We start from the raw sequence: 19,617 nt of genomic DNA, 5'->3' as shown, positions 1-19,617 counted from the left end.
TCTATTTCTAGGTCCTTGAGAAATCGCCACACTGTCTTCCACAATGGTTGAACTAATTTACATTCCCACCAACAGTGTTGAAGTGTTCCTATTTCTCCACATCCTCTCCAGCATCTGTTGTCTCCAGATTCTTTAATGATTGCCATTCTAACTGGCATGAGATGGTATCTCAATGTGGTTTTGATTTGCATTTCTCTAATGATCAGTGATGATGAGCATTTTTTCATATGTTTCTTGGCCTCATATATGTCTTCTTTTGAAAAGTGTCTGTTCAGGCCAGGTGCAGTGGCTCGCGCCTGTAATCCCGGCACTTAGGGACACCGAGGCAGGTGGATCACGAGGTCAAGAGATTGAGACCATCCTGGCCATCGTGAAACCCCATCTCTACTAAAAATACAAAAAAATTAGCCAGGCGTGATGGCACACGCCTGTGGTCCCAGCTACTTGGGAGGTTGAGGCGGAAGAATTGCTTGAACCCAGGAGGCCGACGCACTGTAGCCTGGCAAGAGAGCAGGACTCCCTCTCAAAAAAAAAAAAAAAAGAAAAGAAAAGAAAAGTGTCGGCCGGGCACGGTGGCTCAAGCCTGTAATCCCAGCACTTTGGTTTGGGAGGCCGAGGCGGGTGGATCACGAGGTCAACAGATCGAGACCATCCTGGTCAACATGGTGAAACCCCATCTCTACTAAAAATACAAGGAAAAATAGCTGGGCATGGTGGGGCGTGCCTGTAATCCCAGCTACTCAGGAGGCTGAGGCAGGAGAATTGCCTGAACCCAGGAGGCAGACGTTTCACTCTTGTTACCCAGGCCGAGATCGTGCCATTGTACTCCAGCCTGGGTAACAAGAGTGAAACTCCGTCTCAAAAAAAAAAGTGTCTGTTCATATCCTTCCGCCACTTTTGAATGGGTTTTTTTTTTTCTTGTAAATCTGTTTTACGTTTGTAGATTTTGGATATATGTCCTTTGTCAGATGGTTAGATTGCAAAACTTTTTTCCCATTCTGTTGGTTGCTAGTTGACTCTAATGACTGTTTCTTTTGCTGTTCAGAAGCTCTGGAGTTTAATTAGATCCCATTTGTTTATTTTGGCTTTTGTTGCCAATGCTTTTGGTGTTTTAGTCATGAAGTCCTTGCCTATACCTATGTCCTGAATGGTTTTGCCTAGGCTTTCTTCTAAGGTTTTTATGGTGTTAGGGTGTTAGGTCTTATGTTTAAGTCTTTAATCCATCTGAAGTTAATTTTAGTGTAAGGTATCCGGAAGGGGTCCAGTTTCTGCTTTCTGCACACGGCTAGCCAGTTTTCCCAGCATCATTTATTAAACACAGAATGCTTTCCTCATTGCTTGTTTCTGTCTGGTTTGTCAAAGATTAGATGATTGTAGATGTGTGGCATTGCCTCTGAGCCCTCTGTTCTGTTCCACTGGTCTATATCTCTGTTTTGGTTGCATTTTTAAAATATATTCTTTGGTGAAGAGCCTATTCAAGTCTTTTGTGTACCTTTGAAATTGAGTTGTTTTCCTTGTATTCAGTTTTGGAGTTCTTTATTATCCAGTAAGTGATTTGTAAACATTTTCTCTCAGTCTGTGCCTTGTGCTTTCATTTGCTCATGAAAAAAGGAAGAATTTTTAATTTTTAAACAGTTGAATTTTTTCAGGATTCATGCATTTAGTTACATGGTTACTTGAAAATAAAAAATATTTTCTATACATATTTATTTATAAGGAAATAAATCTCTGATGACTGGACAGGAATTGCAAGTCACCACAAATAGCAACAATCTTAAGCTGGATGGAGTGGCAGGGGCCTATAGTCCCAGCTCCTTGGGAGGCTGAGGCAGGAGGATCACTTGAGCCTGGAAGTTGGAGATGAGCCTGGGCAACATAGCAAGACCATCTCTTATTTAAAAAAAAAAAAAAAAAAAAAGCACCCAGCTCTGGGTTCTGGGGAGAACAATGGTGTGTGGTGTGGGATATATATAACTATAGTTTGTACATCTTCCTTGTTGAAGGTATGGGGAAAAAAATCTCTACTTCACACTGTTGCTGGTAGTTTTCTCTGATTGTGGAAGAGGAAGGCAGTGAAGGGCATGCCGTAAGAAATCATTAAGAGACATTTGAGTTATACATTTAGTTGGAACAGTGTACCTCCAACAGGATAGCATGAATCTTTCTATAGACATGATTTCCAGCGAAACTGGAAAAAGTAGTCATTTGAAGTCTTGGGAAATGGTCCTAAGAGCATACAGCAAATTAAAAGACATTTATTCAAGAAAATCTACTAAAACTCAGTAAGAACATTGAATTTCTGAGGTATTGAACCAAGACTGACTTCCTTTTCCTCTTTCCCAGCTCATTGAGATGGAAACTTCACTATAAACTGTTGCATCCAAGAACACAAGATTATCTGTTCCTTTATTTCCTATTTGGAGGGTATCTTTCTCAAAGGACCAAGATATCAAGATTTTTTTTTTAAATCTTACTTTTCAGCGGCCTTTTGGTGGGGTCAAGTTCTGGATGAGTTGGGCTGAGAGGCGGGAAGTTACTGTTTCTTACTCTTGGTATAGAGGCTGTACCTGTGTACAGTACCACTAAGAATACTGAAGACACAATCACCCATGCCGCAACTTGTAACCAGCAGTTCCACACTGGGAGAGGCAAATTGAGATCAGGGGCTGTTGCCCCAATTTCACCAGTTGTTTTTGTCCTCAACCTGAGTTTTCATTCAAAGAGAAGTGCACCATTGTCCCCCAGCCCCAGAGCTAGAGACTTGCCTAGAGGGAGAAGTAGCCTATAAGACAGAGTCCTAAATCTTTTTCTAAAGCAACTAACTTCATTTATACCAGTGTGGGGAGAAGTTGAAGCCTAAAAGTATTCAAAAACAGGAGGGTGTGGTGAGAGGCAGTTAGGAGGCAATTGGTAGATGCTTTGGAGATAAACTGTAGACAGGCTAGTTGGCTGGAGAGAACCAGGGACATAAAGAGCTGGGAGGAGTCTTCTTGGGGTCGGAGCAAATCTCAAACATTGGCCCCTGAAACTATTACTTTAAAGGAGCCCAGATTTGTTTTGTTCAGCCTGTGAAGCAATTTATGCTTCAGCACATTGTTGAAAACAACAGCGTGATCAGCCAGCAATTGGTGATGCCTCACAACTGGATGTGGTCAAAGAGAGAAAAAGAGTGTCCTGCTAAAACCACTGCCGTCTCATGGTGACTTCAGGACTACCCAAGGCCGTGCCTCCTGAAGAGGAACATGAAGGGCTTCACACAGAGGGGAAATTATGTGAAATACACTTCACGAAAACAATCCAGCCAGTGACTAAAGAAATAACATACCCCAGAGTGAGGAAATCAATATCCAGAGTGGCTATATTATATAAAACGGTTGGTTTCCAACAAAAAAAGTGAGATATGCGAAGAACAGGAAAGAATAAGCTATACACCAGACAAAAAAGCAAGCAACAGAAACTGCCTGTGAATGTGACCAGATTTTGGAATTAACTTCAAATAGCCATTGTAAATATGTTCAGAGAAATAAATAAAATAATTATTCAGTAAGTAAAGCAAGGTATGGTGACAATTTGCATCAAATACAGAATGTCAGTAAAGATACCAAATTATTAAAAAGAACTAAGTGGGATGCTAGAATTGAAAAATTTTAAAGCTGAAATGAAAAATTCACTAGAGGGGCTCAGTCACAGATTTGTACTAAAGACAGAATTAGTTTAAAGATAGGTCAACAGAGATTATGCAGTGTGAAGAGAAAAAAAGAATATCAACAGAGCCTCATGGAAATGTGGGACGCGGCTAGGTGTGGTAGCTCACGCCTGTAATCCCACCACTTTTGGAGGCCAAGGTGGGCGGATCATGAGGTCAAGAGATCAAGACCATTCTGGCCAACACGGCAAAACCCCGTCTCTATTAAAAATACAAAAATTAGCTGGGTGTGGTGGCGCATGCCTGTAGTCCCAGCTACTTGGGAGGCTGAGGTATGAGAATTGTTTGAACCTGGGAGGTAGAGGTTACAGTGAGCTGAGATTGCACCATGCCACTGCACTTCAGCCTGGCGCCTGGTGATGGAGCTAGACTCTGTCTCAAAAAAAAAAAAAAGAAATGTGGGACACTATTAAAAAGTATACCAACATATACATAATGGGAGGACCAGGAGAGAACAGAGAAAATAACAGAAAATGGAAGAATAACTGAGCAGTTTTCTATCATTGCCAAATATATTCACAAGTTTATTGAAAAACATTAATCTGTATGTCTTGGACCCTCAGTAAACTCCAAGTGAATAAATGCAGAGATATTCCCAGGCACATCATAGTATAGGTTAAGGATAAAGAGGAAATCTTGAGAGCAACAAGATAAAAACATGTCATCAGTTACAAGTAAACCCCTATAAAATTAAATTAATAACTGCCTCTTTTTTTTTTTTTTTTTTTTGAGATGGAGTCTTGCTCTGTCACCTAGGCTGAAGTGCAGTGGCGTGATCTCGGCTCACTGCAACCTCCGCCTTCAGGTTCAAGCAATTCTTTGCCTCAGCCTCCTGAGTAGCTGGGATTACAGGGACCTGCCACCACACCTGGCTAATTTTTGTATTTTTAGTACAGATGGAGTTTCACCATCTTGGTCAGGCTGGTCTTGAACTCCTGACCTTGTGATCCACCAGCCTCAGCCCCCAAAGTGCTGGGATTACAGGTGTGAGCCACCACACCAGGCTATAACTGCCTTCTTATCAGAAAGTATGGAGGCCAGAAGGAGTGGGATAAAATCAAGGACTTAAAGGAAAAAAAAAAAAAACCTGTCAACCAAGAACCTGTATTCAGGAAACCTACCTTTAAAAAATGAAGGCCAAATAAAAATATTCCCAGATAAACAAGACTCAGAGAAGTTGTTGCTAGCAGTCATGCCTTATAGTAACAGAGGATTTTTCTTGGCTCCTTTGCCAGGCTCACAGTAGGGGGGTGCCCTGTCTACTTGTACCACCCAGGTCAAGTCTGGCTTGTGAACCAGCATAGCAGGCATGCCCCAGCTCACCTGTGCTATAGCTTGTACCCACATTCACTGGTTCCCAAACTTTTGTCCCTACATCCAAGAAGAATGGGAATACACTGAGAGTCGAACAGTGAGGAGGGCAGAGAATAATTTTATTGAATGATGGAACAGCTCTCAGCAGAGAGGGGATGTGGGGGTGGTCCCTCTCCATTGTGGCTGAGTCTGGGGCTTTTATGGGCTCAGAATAGGGGAATGTGTGCTAATTGGTTTCTGCGTATGCAAAGAAAGGCTAAAGCAGAGGCACCAGGGTAGAAAACCAATTAGGAAAGAGTAGGTATATATAAAATAGTTGAAGGGCGGAGATCAATCAGAGAAAAGTACACCAAATGGGAAAACAGGTTCTCATTCTGGTCCATGGATTTGACTTGTAGCTTGGCTTTCAGTCTTTAAACTTTGGCTTGAAGGTAGGGTTTCACCAGGGACCTGCCCCTATCTGCCTGGGCATTTGACTGTCTCCTGTCACTACCAATAAGAAGTACTAAAGGAAGTTATTTGGACTGAAAGCCAGTGATCCTACATAGTAATTTAAATCTTCACACACACAAAATAAACAAAGAGCACCACCAGCAAAGGTAATTTTGTAATTATAAAAGATAGTATAAGTACATATTTCTTTTCATTTCTTAATTGATTTAAAAAGCAGGCCAGGCATGGTGGTAAAACCCTGTTTCTACTAAAATACAAAAATTAGCTGGGTGTGGTGGTGCATGCCTGTGATCCCAGCTACTTAGGAGGCTGAGGCAGGAGAATTGCTTGAACCCGGGAGGTGGAGGTAGCAGTGAGCTGAGATCGTACCACTGCACTCCAGCCTGAGTAGCAAAGTGAGACTCTGTCTCAAAAAAAAAAAGCAATTGTGGGCTGGGTGTAATGGCTCAAACCTGTAATTCCTGCACATTGGGAAGCTGAGGCGGGTAGATTACCTGAGGCCAGGAGCTTGAGACCAGCCTGGGCAACATAGCAAGCCTCTGTTTCTACCAAAAAAAAAAAAAAAAAATGGAACTAGCCAGGCACAGTGTTGCCTGCCTTTAGTCCTAGCTACTTGGTAGGCTGAGGTGGGAGGATTGCTTGAGCTCAGGAGTTTGAGGCTGATCTGTGGTTGTACCACTGTACTCTAGCCTGGGCAACAGAGCCAGACCCTGTCTTAAAAAGCAGTTGTGTAAAACAGTATGTATATAATGTATTTGGGCCTATATACATTAAAATGCAATATACTTGCAGTTACAGTGTAAGGGAGATTTGTTGGTACAAAACTGTACTAAACTGAGGAAGTGACTTTTGATGGTAATTTGAAGCCATAGGAACAAGGAGAACTGGAAACAATAAATACAAGGTTAATATAACCAAACTCCCTTTGCTGTTTTTATTCTCTCTGCTTTTAAAAAAGTTGTACAATTTTTATTTTTGAGACAGAGTTTCGCTCTTGTTACCCAGGCTGGAGTGCAGTGGTGTGATCTCAGCTCACTGCAACCTCCACCTCCTGGGTTCAGGCAGTTGTCCTGCCTCAGCCTCCTGAGTAGCTGGGATTACAGGCACGCGCCACCATGCCCAGCTAATTTTTTGTATTTTTAGTAGAGATGGGGTTTCACCATGTTGACCAGGATGGCTCCATCTCTTGACCTCGTGATCCACCTGCCTGGGCCTCCCAAAGTGCTGGGATTAGAGGCTTGAGCCACTGCGCCCAGCCTAAAAGTTGTACGGTTATGTAAAGTAATGACTATACAAGTATTGTTGAGCTTAGAATGTTTATAGATGTATGTAACAATGATATCACAAAAAGGATGAAAAGGAGATAGAGCGATATAGAAGTAACATCTTCACATCTCAGTGTGATTAAGTTAGTATAAATCTGAAGCTGAATCTGATAAGATATATATGGGAGGCCCTAGAGTGAACATGAAGGAAAATGAATGACAAAATGCTACATTAGGAAATACTGATGTAACGCAAAAAGAAAGCAATAAAGGAAGAATAGAGAAACAAAAACATAAGATACACACAAAACAAAAAGTAAATTAGCAGGTGAAAAATCTATATCAATAATGACAATAAATGTAAATGGATCAAATAATTCAGAAGTTAGAATCCAGCTGTGGTAAAGTACACCTATAGTCCTAGCTACTCGGGAGACTGGGGTGGAAGGATTGCTTGAGCCCAGTAGTTTGAGCTGATTGGGTGACATAGCAAGACCCTGTTTACAAAAAAAAAAAAAAAAAAAGGCAGAGACTGGAGATTGTCAGACTGGATAAAAAATACAGAACCCAACTATATGCTCTCTACAGGAGGCACACTTCAAATTCAAATATATAGATGGAAAATAAAAAGGTGACAGATAATATTAGCAAATCATAACTGTAAGAAAGCTGGAGTGGCATATTAATATCAAGCAAAATAGACTTTAAAACAAAAGAAGTTACTGAAGATAAAGAGGGACATTTTATATTGATTAAAAAAAATTGCAGTCCATTAAGACATAACAATTGTAAATATATCTGCATCTAACAACAAAGCTCCAAGATTGTATAAAGCAAAAACTGATAAAAATAAAGGGAGAAATAGATAATTTAAAAATAATGGTTGCAGACTTTAATACTCCTCTTGCAGTAAGGGATAGAATAACTAGGCAGATGGTCAAGAAGGAAATATAAGACTCGAACAGCATTATAAATCAACCAGACCAAACAGACATTTATAGAACAGTATCCAACAGTAGCAGAATATATGTTTTTCTGTAGTGCAAATGGAATATTCTCTAGGAAAATACCATATGCTACACTGTAAAAGAAACTTTATTATATTACAAAAAGATTACACAAAGCACAATAGAATGAAATTAGCAACCGACAGAAAGAAATTTGGGAAACTTAAAAATATGTAGAAATGGAACATGTTCCTGAAGTAAGCAGTGTTCCTCGGACAAAGAAGAAGTCAGAAGTTGGAAAATAGTATGAGATTAATGAAAATGAAGAAACAATATACTGAACTTATGGGTACATTTAAGGTAATGCTTAGAGGAAAATTTATAGTTATAAATGTCTGTTAAAGAAGAAAAATCTCAAATTGATACAGTCATCTACTTTAAGACACTGAAAAAAGAATAGCAAACTAAACCTAAAGCCGAGAAAGAAAATAATAAAGGTTCAAGAAGAAATTAATGAAATAAAGAAAAAAACGAGAAAATTAGTTAAAAACCAGTTCTTTGAAAGTAGCAATTTTGACAAAATATTTAGCTAGATTGCATAAGAACAAAGAGAAAACACAGATTACTAGAATTAGAAATGCAAGAGGAGACATTGCTACCAATCTTGCAGAAATAAAAAGTAGTGTAAAGGAATAGAAGCAGTTATATGCCAATAAATTAAATAACTTAGAAGAGATGGACAGCTTTCTAGAAAGATACAAACTGCTGAAATTGACTCAAGAAAAAGATAATGTAGATAGACCTATAACAAATAAAGAGATTGAATTAATTATTTTTTTAAAAGAAGCCACCTTGAAGGTAAAGCAAAGGCCCAGATGGTTTTACTAGGGAATTCTGCCAAACATTGAAAGAAAAATTAGTACAGATTCTTCACCAGTTCTGGCAAGAAGGGGGCAGATGTACCTTCTTACAGCAGTTGGTGTGGGAATGGATAATAGGAGCATTAGGGAAGTGGCAGTAAGTTATTTATCTTCCCCTGTGACTGGAAATTAAGATCCTTGCCTTGAGTGGAAACTTTTTTTCGTATATAGTAGCTTCCTGCATTCAATTATCTTGTAACTAGTTTATAAAACTTTTAACTTCCTTAAAAAACATTGTATTGCCTGAGTGAGGGAAACCTTTTGAAGGTAGATTATTAAATCTGAATTTATTTAAACATAGTGAGGTTCTGAGTTTACAAGATTATACCTAATACTAGTTGTGTTTCTAGGTTCGAATATAATAATGTCAATTTAAAGACATTAATAAATTACTCATATTTCAGGTTTTTATTTACCTAATTTTTAGTGTTAAGGTCAGTTACAAGAATAAAGGACCCTTACATGTTCCTTGAATCATTTCATGAAGGTTAAAGAATATAAGCTGGGGCTGAATTGACTGATTTTTAAAAATCACTTTTTCTTGGAAATCTACTTGTATATCATACCTGTCAGTTATCATTTGTATGAATCTCACTTGAGTATTAGAAATCTTTGAGGTTGGTAGGGCAACTTATAGCATCTTTTTCCCCTCTGTTTATATGTATATGTGTGTACATATTTGTGTGTCTGTGTTTAATATGAATTGTGGCATGCTTGTTTACCATTTGGGATATAAATTATGGCTTTCCATTAGCATCCCAATATGCAGCACTGTTGGAATTCTAGATTAAGATGTTTCCTCCCTTCCAAGTTTCTAAACCTTTTTGTTAACTATTACAGGAACGACTCAGACTGCTGTTACTGCCAATAAATTAGGCAGCCATGTACACATACAAAATGATAATAATAGTGGCTAACATTTGTTGAGTACTTAAGTATCAGGCATTGTGGCCGGAGAATTGTTCCAGCTAAAACTTAGATTATTTGAAAACATTTTCAATTTACTGCTGTTCTTGATTTTGAGCTATGACAGTAGTTCTCAATGAGGGCAGTTTTGCGTCACAGAGAACATTGGGCAGTCTGGAGATATTTTTGATTGTCATAACTGGGGAGTGCTGCTGGCATTTAGGGGGTAAGTGGCCAGGGGTTCTGCTGAATAATGTATAATGCTCAGGATGGTCCTCCCGCAAGAATTATCCAGCCTGAAATGTTAATAGTGTTGAGGATGAGAACTCCTGGCCTGGGGTGATTGTGCATTCATCCTATGAGCTGTGACTCTTGCTGGTTTTAGGGAGAATGATGCTTTCTTTCAGTGTTTGGTTGAACTGTATTTTCATGCTGGTGCTCTAGGACATAAGTTCATCACCAGAATGCCCAATTCCAGAAAGGTTGCAGTGTTTGCCATCTCAGAGAAAACCTAAAACTATTTTTGGATCATGGCTCTCTATCCCTGACTCAGTCTTCCAAAATGTCTATTTCTATTCGCAATAGTGATTTGATCTAAGAGGTTTCATTGCTCTTTTATGCCCTTAGGTTTTGGTTAGGGCATCCTTATTGCATCCCGTATGACTCAGTCATTGAATCCAGGTGAGAAAAAAAATTTAAGTTTTCAAATTTTTTCTCTTTCAGAAATTCCTGGATTCTCTTTTGAAAATTTATTCATTACTATTCTTACAGTTTGATGCATTAGTAGTTTTATGGACAGGAGAATGACATTATAAAGCATTTTGTAATTTGGAACTCTCTATTATATATAAGGCAGGAGAAACATTAACTGATTAGCTCAGCCAATGTCATTTGAACTAAGTGGTTTGGTGAAGTCATGATTCCACTTTAGGTATGTCTAACATAAAAGTATACAGTATACTTTTCATTTGACTGCAAGATGGATGCAAATAGAATTTAGTTTATAGCCGAGCGTGGTGGTAGGTGCCTGTAATCCCAGCTACTTGGGAGGCTGAGGCAGAGAGTTGCTTGAACCGGTGAGGTGGAGATTGCAGTGAGCCCATTGTGCCACTGTGCTACAGCCTGGGTGACAGACCAAGATTCTGTCTCAAAAAAAAAAAAAAAAGAATTTAGTTTAAATATATTAAGGAACTAATCTTTTCATTCATTTTATGAGTTATTCAGGACTCATATTTTTTTCTCTTCTGCTTGAAGTACTTCATTGCTGTTGTTTATCTTAGTAATTTCTAGCAGGTAAACTTAACCTTTTGAAAATGTTTTAACCTACATTGTTGTAATAATTGGTGAAAATCCGATGGTACCATTTTTCTCTGAAAGAATTTACTTGCAGTAACTAATTAGTACAATGTTAGGCAAGAGAGTATTTGCTTACACATATTTAGATAGGTGTTTCTAATTAGAGAACTTTTGACATGTTACGATTTTTATTTCAGACAGTCATGAGACTCTAAAGCAGTAATTCTCTAAGTTAGGTTTCTCAGAACAGCAGGATCAGCATCATCTGGGAGATTGTTAGAAATGAAAATATTCAGAGTTACTGAGTCAGAAACTCCAGGGTTAGGGCCAAGCAGTCTATTTTTAGTAGGTCCTCCAGCTGATTCTGAAGCTTGCTAAAGTTTAGGAACTACTCTGCAGATTGATTTGTTGAAATAAGTCAACTTAATTTTAATCCAGTATATTTGTTCTTGTTCTCTTTTTGATTCTACCACATTTTAAACTTGTATTACTTGTGGGAAGTTAAACTGTCCAAATTTCTGACTGAACTCATATAGCTCACATGAAGTGTTTAAATGATCCAAGATGGCTGATCGCAGACAGCTCGGGATTGTAGCTCCCAGTGAAAGTGCAGAGAACGAGGGGATGCCACACTTTCAGACGAATTTACGTCGCTCAAGGACCAGAAGATTCCCAGTGGAGGAGCCCCACAGGTTGCCAGCACGACTCTTGTGGCCAGCGCAGCGGTTTGGCCTATGTCTGGGTGCGGCAGCTCCTGGTGCAGAGTAAATGGGACTGGTTCCCCTTCTGACCGACGTTTGGAGCTCCGGGAAGGCAGAGCCGCCTATTACAGACTCAAGAAGGAAGCTAGACCAGAGATTCCCGGGCAGAAGAGCACCATTAGTCTTAATGCCACTGTTTTGGCCGGCGCAATATTATCCAGGAAAACTTTCCCAATCTAGCAAAGCAGGACAATATTCAACCCCAGGTAATACAGAGAACACCACAAAGATATTCCTCAAGAAGAGCAACTCCAAGGCACATAATCGTTAGATTCACCAGGGTTGAAATGAAGGAGAAAATACTAAGGGCAGCCAGAGAGAAAGGTCAGGTTGCCCACAAAGGGAAGCCTATCAGACTCACAGCAGATCTCTCAGCAGAAACTCTACAAGCCAGAAGAGAGTGGGGGCCAATATTCAACATCCTTAAAGAACAGAACTTTCAGCCCAGAATTTCATATCCTGCCAAACTAAGCTTCACAATTGAAGGAAAAATAAAATCTTTTATGAACAAGCAAGTACTCAGAGATTTTATTATCACCAGGCCTGCTTTACAGGAGCTTCTTAAAGAAGCATTATGCATAGAAAGGAACAACCAGTATTAGCCTTTCTAAAAATATACCAAAAATTAAAGAGCATCAACATAAAGAAGAATTTACATCAACAAATGGATAAATTAGCCAGTTAACATCAAATGGCAGTAATCCTAAATTTAAATCGACTAAATCCCCCAATCAGAAGATACAGCCAAAACCTAACGGTATGCTACATCCAGACCCATTTCACATCCAAAGATACACAAAGACTCAAAAGAAAGGGATGGAGAAAGATTTACCAACCAAAATGGAGAGCAAAAATAAATAAATAAATAAAAAGCAGGAGTTGCAATTCTCTCATCTGATAAAATAGATTTCAGAGCAACAAAGATATAGTGGTAAAAGGATCAATGCAACAATAAGAGCTAACAATCCTAACACCCAGATACATAAGACCCATAAAGAGATTTAGACTCAATGAGACAGAAAATTAATAAGGATATCCAGGACTTGAACTCAGATCTGGAACGAGTAAACTTAATAAATATTTATAGAGCTCTCCACTTTAAGTACACAAAATATACATTCTCCACTTTAAATACACAAAATATTGATTGGCCATTATTAATACCCATTTTTAGAATAAAGCAATATTCCCGTTCTCTCTCCCTCTTTTTCTTCCTCTCCTTCACTCCTTTTTTTCTTTCTTTCCTTCTCAAAAAAAAAAAAAAAAAAGAAGTGTTTAAAGAAAGACGGTTTGAGAAATATTATTTCAAGGGATTGGGATAGGTATTTATATAAATCACTATTTTTAAAAAGCCCTCAGATTTGATTCAAAATCCTGTATTGTGGGAGTGTGATTGTTTGGTACTGAGGAGCTGCTGAATTAAGCAGATTCCTGAGACATGACATCAAAACATTTTTTTAAAAATCCACATGCTTTCATAGAAACTTGTACAGGTGCGGTGGCTCATGCCTGTAATCCCAGCACTTTGGGAGGCTGAGGCGGGCAGATCATGAGATCAGGAGTTTAAGACCAGGCTAACCAATATGGTGAAACCCCCGTCTCTACTAAACATATAAAAATTAGCTGGGTGTGACTGGTGGAACAAGCCTGTAGTCCCAGCTATTTGGGAGGCTGAGGCAGGAGAATCGCTTGATCCTGGGAGGTGGAGGTTGCAGTGAGCTGAGATCGTGCCACTGCACTCCAGCCTGGTTGACAGAGCAAGACTCCATCTCAAAATCAAGAAACTTTAAAAATGGAGGTTGGGTGTGGTGGATCATGCCTATAATCCCCGCACTTTGGGAGGCTAAGCTGGACGGATTGCTTGATCCCAGGAATTTGAGGCCAAACTGGGCAACATAGTGAGATTCCGGCTCTATTATTTTTTTTGAAGCAATCTTACACTGTTGTCCAGGCTAGAGTACAGTGGCATGTTCTCGGCTCACTGCAGCCTCAGCCTCCCAGGTTCAAGCAGTTCTCCTTCCTCGGCCTCCTGAGTAGCTGTGATTACAGGTGTGCACCATTGTGCCCAGCTAATTTCTGTGGGGTTTTTTTGTTGCTGCTTTTTTTTAGTAGAGATTGGGTTTTGCCATGTTGGCCAGACTGATCTCGAACTCCTGGCCTCAAGTGATGCACTGGCCTCACCCTCCCAAAGTGCTGGGATTACAGGCGTGAGCCACTGTGCCTAGCCTTCGTCTCTATATTTTAAATAAAATATATAAAAAATGAAACTTTAAAAATGGAGATTAGGATGATAACATGAGAAGGGGTAGTATGCTGAAAACTGCAACAATTTAAAGGAAAAAATCTTAACATATATTCTAAAAGTTCATAGTATAGTATATATCATGTAGAGTTGTTCTTTTCAATAGTAGTTGAAAAGAATTCCAGATCTGGATACCTATAATAGTATTGTTAGTCTATTTGGGAATTTAATTGTAGTGTAATAAGTATTAATTCTCTAATTAATGTATCCATAATGACTGAATTGCCATTGACATGATAGTGTATTATATATAACATATAGAAGATATATCACATTAAATGTACAGAGCTGTGCTATTATCTATAGCTTCCAAATCTTTGGGTCTTGCTTCTTAATAATACACAAGCAGTACATTAATATTGAGATATTTCAACTGGTGACATTAATTTTTCTCCCTGTAAATCAAATTTTTTATGTGCAGGTTATACTACAAAAGTCTTAACTTGAGTCTGTCCCTAGTTATCTTTCAATACATACTTTATTCTTGTTGGTAGATTAATTTGTGTTTTATGTTAGTTTAGCTTACTATATATTAGCCTTTCTTAGCATTGTCTTAGATGATAGGGACTAAGTAAAAAGACTATTATCTTTAAAGTTTATATTATACTCAACAAGTAAAATTTTAACAAACTGGACTATTTAGTAATTTGGCTAATAAGAATGGTTAAAATCCCAGTTTAAACCTGTCTCCCCTGTCCCCCAGAAAATGCCTTATTATAGATTTAGGATATAGATGGCAGAGTAGGGATAACCTCTTATGGTATTAATTTGCTGGTTTTCACTTTACTCCCGACTTCAGGCATCTGACCTCATCATAACTCTGGATAGAGGCCAGGAATATATACATTCCATGTAAAAAAGAATATATTCATAATTTAGATGTATGTTAGTACTTAGTGCTGTTTTTGATAGTTGTATGTATATAGATAGAGAAGGCAGAGAGAGAGAGAGAAATAATAAAAAGCTACAGAGAGTAATAAGAAAAAGACTGTAGGGCCTAGATCAATCTGTATTTGCTCTGAAGTTATATATAGTATATAGAGTTTACTACACAGAGTGTTTACTTAGGTTAATAAGAAAATCAGTCTACTCAGACTTTCTACTCAATTTTTCTTTAAATTAATTTAAAATTAGGCCGGGCACGGTGGCTCATGCCTGTAATCCCAGCACTTTGGGAGGCCGAGGCGGGTGGATCACGAGGTCAAGAGATCGAGACCATCCTGGTCAACATAGTGAAACCCCGTCTCCATTAAAAATACAAAAAATTGGCTGGGCATGGTGGCTCACGCCTGTAATCCCAGCTACTCGGGAGGCTGAGGCAGGAGAATTGCCTGAACCCAGGAGGCAGAGGTGGCAGTGAGCCGAGATTGTGCCATTGCACTCCAGCCTGGGAAACAAGAGCGAAACTCCGTCTCAAAAGAAAAAAAAAAATTAATTTAAAATTTTAAATAAATGACTATTCATTTACATGCTAATTTATTATACTTACAAAGTCATACAATATTTTATATAATCTGAATTTAAATCTTTGGGAAATAATGAGCTGTTTTTTTCATCCTAAAGCTGATACTTGTCAATTATAGAAAACCTTGAAACATCTGAAAAAGTGTCTGGAAGAAACTGTAAATCTCCTCTGTGAACCTACCACTCAGAAATAATCACAATTAATATTTTGGTTTATTTCTTTCCAGTCTTTTAGAAAATAAATTTCTTAAATTGGCATCACTTATATCTTCCTTTTCTAGTTGTTTAACCTGTTATAAACACAGTCACTTTTCCATATCTTTAGTTTTTAGATCATTTTAATAACTTCATATTTGTGTCATAATTATAACTTTTTTACATTGTCATAGTTTAAAGTTACCCTTTTGCGTTAATGTTATAATTTTGCAGTGAACCTTCTTGTTTATAAATCTGTCTATAAATCTATAAATCTTTATCTGTATCTGATTATTTCCTTTTAGATTTCTAGACGGTTAATTACTGAGTCAGGAAATGTAAATGTAAATGTTTTCAAGACTCTTATATTGCCAAGTAGCCATCCAGAAACACTGATCCAATTTAACATCCACTAGCAGTATGTAAAATGTCTGTAGAGTAATACCTTTGTCAGCAGTTGGTATCGTAATTGCATTTCAAAAATCTTTACTATTCTATTTGTGAAAAATTGTACTTTGTTCTGTCAAATATTATCAATTCTGTCAAATATTATCAAAATACTAAAAACGTTATTTTACATTATAGTTTTAAGTGGATTAATTGAACATTTAAAAAATTATACCTGGACTTTAACAATTTAAATTAAAATGTGATTTAGTAGAACATTGTCAATAACCAGGAGATTTGGAAATATTTGGTCATTGTAATGGTCAAGAGAGTCCATTGGGAATCATCATTTGATTAATCGACTTTCACTTGAACCTTAGGTCTAGCCTCTGATGATTACTTTGATTTTTAGAGTAATTCTTGCTAGTTTTCTGTTATCTTTCAGTTTTGCCAAATCAACAAGACTTGACATACTGTCTTATTAAAATAATAACGAATTTATTCAATAATATTATTGAAACAAGCTTTAAAAGCAAGAGAAAATTCATACTGAGAAGTATTTTTTAATAGAAAAATTAAGTCTTTGCTCTTTTATAAAGTTTCGAGAATGGCCGTTATAATGTAGGAATGTAAGAGTACTGCTTTGACTTTTTAGTGATTTATTAAGATTTGTCATTTGCTTACAATATTTATATTGAATAAGTTGTTTAACTTCTAGGCCTCAGTTTCCTTATCTATTAAATAAGATTAAAAACAGTTTCTTATAAGGATTATGAAAGTTAATACACATAAATTATTTATTTAGCAGATTGCCTAGTAGTTGGTAAATGCTAAGTAAATGCTGGTTATAGTTCAGCAGATTTTGATAGATTTATTTATTCAACCAGTATTTACTGAGCACTTACAGTGTGCCACATACTTTGTAGACATTGCTGATACAAACTGACAATCTCTGATGGAACTTACACTGCAGTTAGGGAGGAGGGGGTAGAATTTATCTTGAAAATTAGAATAACCATAAATAAGAATTTAAAAACTTGGGATAAATGGCCTTATAATTAAAGAATGACTTCTGCCTTTTGGGGGAGGAGTGCCTTGCACTGTTTTTGTTTTCTGTATGAGTTTTATTCATATGAAAAGTGAGTGATTAGTATATGCTTTTTTTCTTTAAAAAAATTTTTTTTTTCTTTTTTGTTTTAGAGATGGGGTTTCACCATGTTGGTCAGGCTGCCCTCAAACTCCTGACCTCAGGTGATCTGCCCGCCTTGGCCTCCCAAAGTGCTGGGGTTACAGGAATGAGCCACTGCTCCCGGCCTGCTTTTTTTCACTTGGGAGACTCAAGCTGCTAGAAAATAAAGCATCTGATTTTTATATGGTAATACATGTTGGAATTAATGATACTATAATAATGTTTCTGAGAAGGGAAGAAGGAATTGCTTTGTTGGTAACGAAACAGAAGAGTACATTTACATTTTAATGTAAATTGATAGAAATTATCTTCCTTCCTTCCTTCCTTCCTTCCTTCCTTCCTTCCTTCCTTCCTTCCTTCCTTCCTTCCTTCCTTCCTCCTTCCTTCTTCCCTCCCTCCCTCCCTCCCTTCTGTCTCTCTCTCTCTCTCTCTCTCTCTCACTTTCTTTCTTCCTTCCTTTTTTCCTTTCTTTCAACGGAGTTTTGCTCTTGTTGCCCAGGCTGGAGTGCAATGGTGCGATCTCAGTTCACTGTAACCTCCGCCTCCCTAGTTCAGCTGATTCTCCTGCCTCAGCCTCCCTAGTAGCTGCGATTATAGGCATCCGCCACCACACCCAGCTAATTTTTTGTATTTTTAGTAGAGACGGGGTTTCACTGTGTTGGCCAGGTTGATCTCGAACTCCTGACCTCAGGCTGTCCATCTGCCTCCACCTCCCAAAGTGCTGGGATTACAGGTGTGAGCCACCAGGCCCAACTGAAGTTACTAATTTTCTTTGCTTAGCTGTTAAAATTGGCCTCCAAAATTAAAGAAAAATGTAGCATTTATTTTTTAGAGTAACGTTTGTTTTAAAAATTACTTATGAAGTAGTTTTGAGTCTAACTAAATCCCCCACTCCCATAAAAACAAAGCTGAAAGAAATTATACTACTTATATATGGCGGCATTACAAATTACCCTCAAACCCAGCACTTAAAACAACAAACATTTATTATCTTAAAGTTTCTGTGAATTCTGAATTTGGCCACAGTTTAGCTCTAGCTTAGACTCTAGCTAAGAGTCTCTCACAATTAATCTGTTGCAACCAAGGCTGCAGTCATGGTGTTGGCTTGGGTTTCAGTCACCTCATAGTTTGACTAGGGAAGAGTCTGGTTTCAGACTCACTCAGTGATTGTTGACAGAATTCGTTTCCCTGTGGCCCAAGAAACTGAGGGCCTCAGTTTCTTGCTGACTGTTGGCTGGAGGCCTCCCTCAGTTATTTGCTTCTCCATGGGACAACTCATGGTAGGGCAACTGTTTTTCTTCAGAATAAGCAAGTAGGAGAGAAAAAGAACAAGATGGAAATGAGTCTATGTAACCTAATCTCAGAAGTGACATCTTTTCACTTCTGTTGTATTCTGATCTTAAGTCAGTAGGTTCATTCTCTACTCAAGGGGAAAGAATTATTCAGTGAGCTGAATAGCAGGAGTCAGGAATCATTGGGAGCCTTTGTAGAAGCTGCCTACCTGAAGAGCAAAGTAAGACATCTACAAAAAACTAAATGTTACAGTGTTTCTGTGAGCCCTAAATACAAGTGAATGGGGTCCAATCAGAAATACAAGACTCCATGAGGGAGTAAGCATGGAGAAACAATGGATCATCTGTGGACCAGAAAATATGAAAACCCCCAAATAGGCCGGGCGCGGTGGCTCAAGCCTGTAATCCCAGCACTTTGGGAGGCCTAGGCGGGTGGATCACGAGGTCAACAGATCGAGACCATCCTGGTCAACATGGTGAAACCCTGTCTCTACTAAAAATTACAAAAAATTAGCTGCGCACGGTGGCGCATGCCTGTAATCCCAGCTACTCAGGAGGCTGAGGCAGGAGAATTGCCTGAACCCAGGAGGCAGAGGTTGCGGTGAGCCAAGATCGCACCATTGCACTCCAGCATGGGTAACAAGAGCGAAACTCTGTCTCAAAAAAAAAGAAAACCCCCAAATAATCTACTTACTAGAAAACACAGTGAACACAGTGGACTGATTTAAGAAAAGCAAGTGGAATTGGAACAGGTGCAAGTAATATGTTGTAAGGTTGAAGGGGATATATCACCTGGTCATTATGAACTCTCAAAACTATGTAGCCATAGCTCTCTTTAAGGCTACAACCCAAACTAAGAGGAAATTCCTGGAATGCAGTCTAAATTGAGCAGTACAGGGACAATAGAGATAAAACAGAAGAATCAGATGAAAGTGGGAGAGGAGAACACAGCCAGAAAATCTGTGAAAACAAGCTGCTTTTTGAAGACCATACAAAAACAACAGAATGACCATGCCTCCATCTAGAAGTTCAGAAAAACTGGTTCACTTAAAAATTAACAACAGAAAATGACAGAAGTAAAATCCAAGAGAAAGTTATTATAAAGGTAAAAAAAGGAGTAAAATAATATCTTAACGACCGTGAATGCAAGTCAGAAAGACATGCAAATGAGTACTATTACCACAAATGAGTACTATTACTTACTCTTTTAAAACAAGCAG

General features: G+C 38.3%; 1 protein-coding gene across 3 annotated transcripts in view; it reads left to right on the top strand.

The window, feature by feature from the left end:
• Window positions 1-19,617, top strand: part of ARID2 (AT-rich interaction domain 2) — a 193,342-nt gene that overhangs the window by 38,967 nt on the left and 134,758 nt on the right. The gene's annotated exons all lie outside the window — the stretch shown is intronic.

The sequence above is a fragment of the Callithrix jacchus genome, chromosome 9 (assembly GCF_049354715.1).
Source record: "Callithrix jacchus isolate 240 chromosome 9, calJac240_pri, whole genome shotgun sequence".
Classification (NCBI taxonomy): Eukaryota; Metazoa; Chordata; class Mammalia; order Primates; family Cebidae; genus Callithrix; species Callithrix jacchus.
This window is presented reverse-complemented; position numbering and strand designations above follow the sequence as displayed.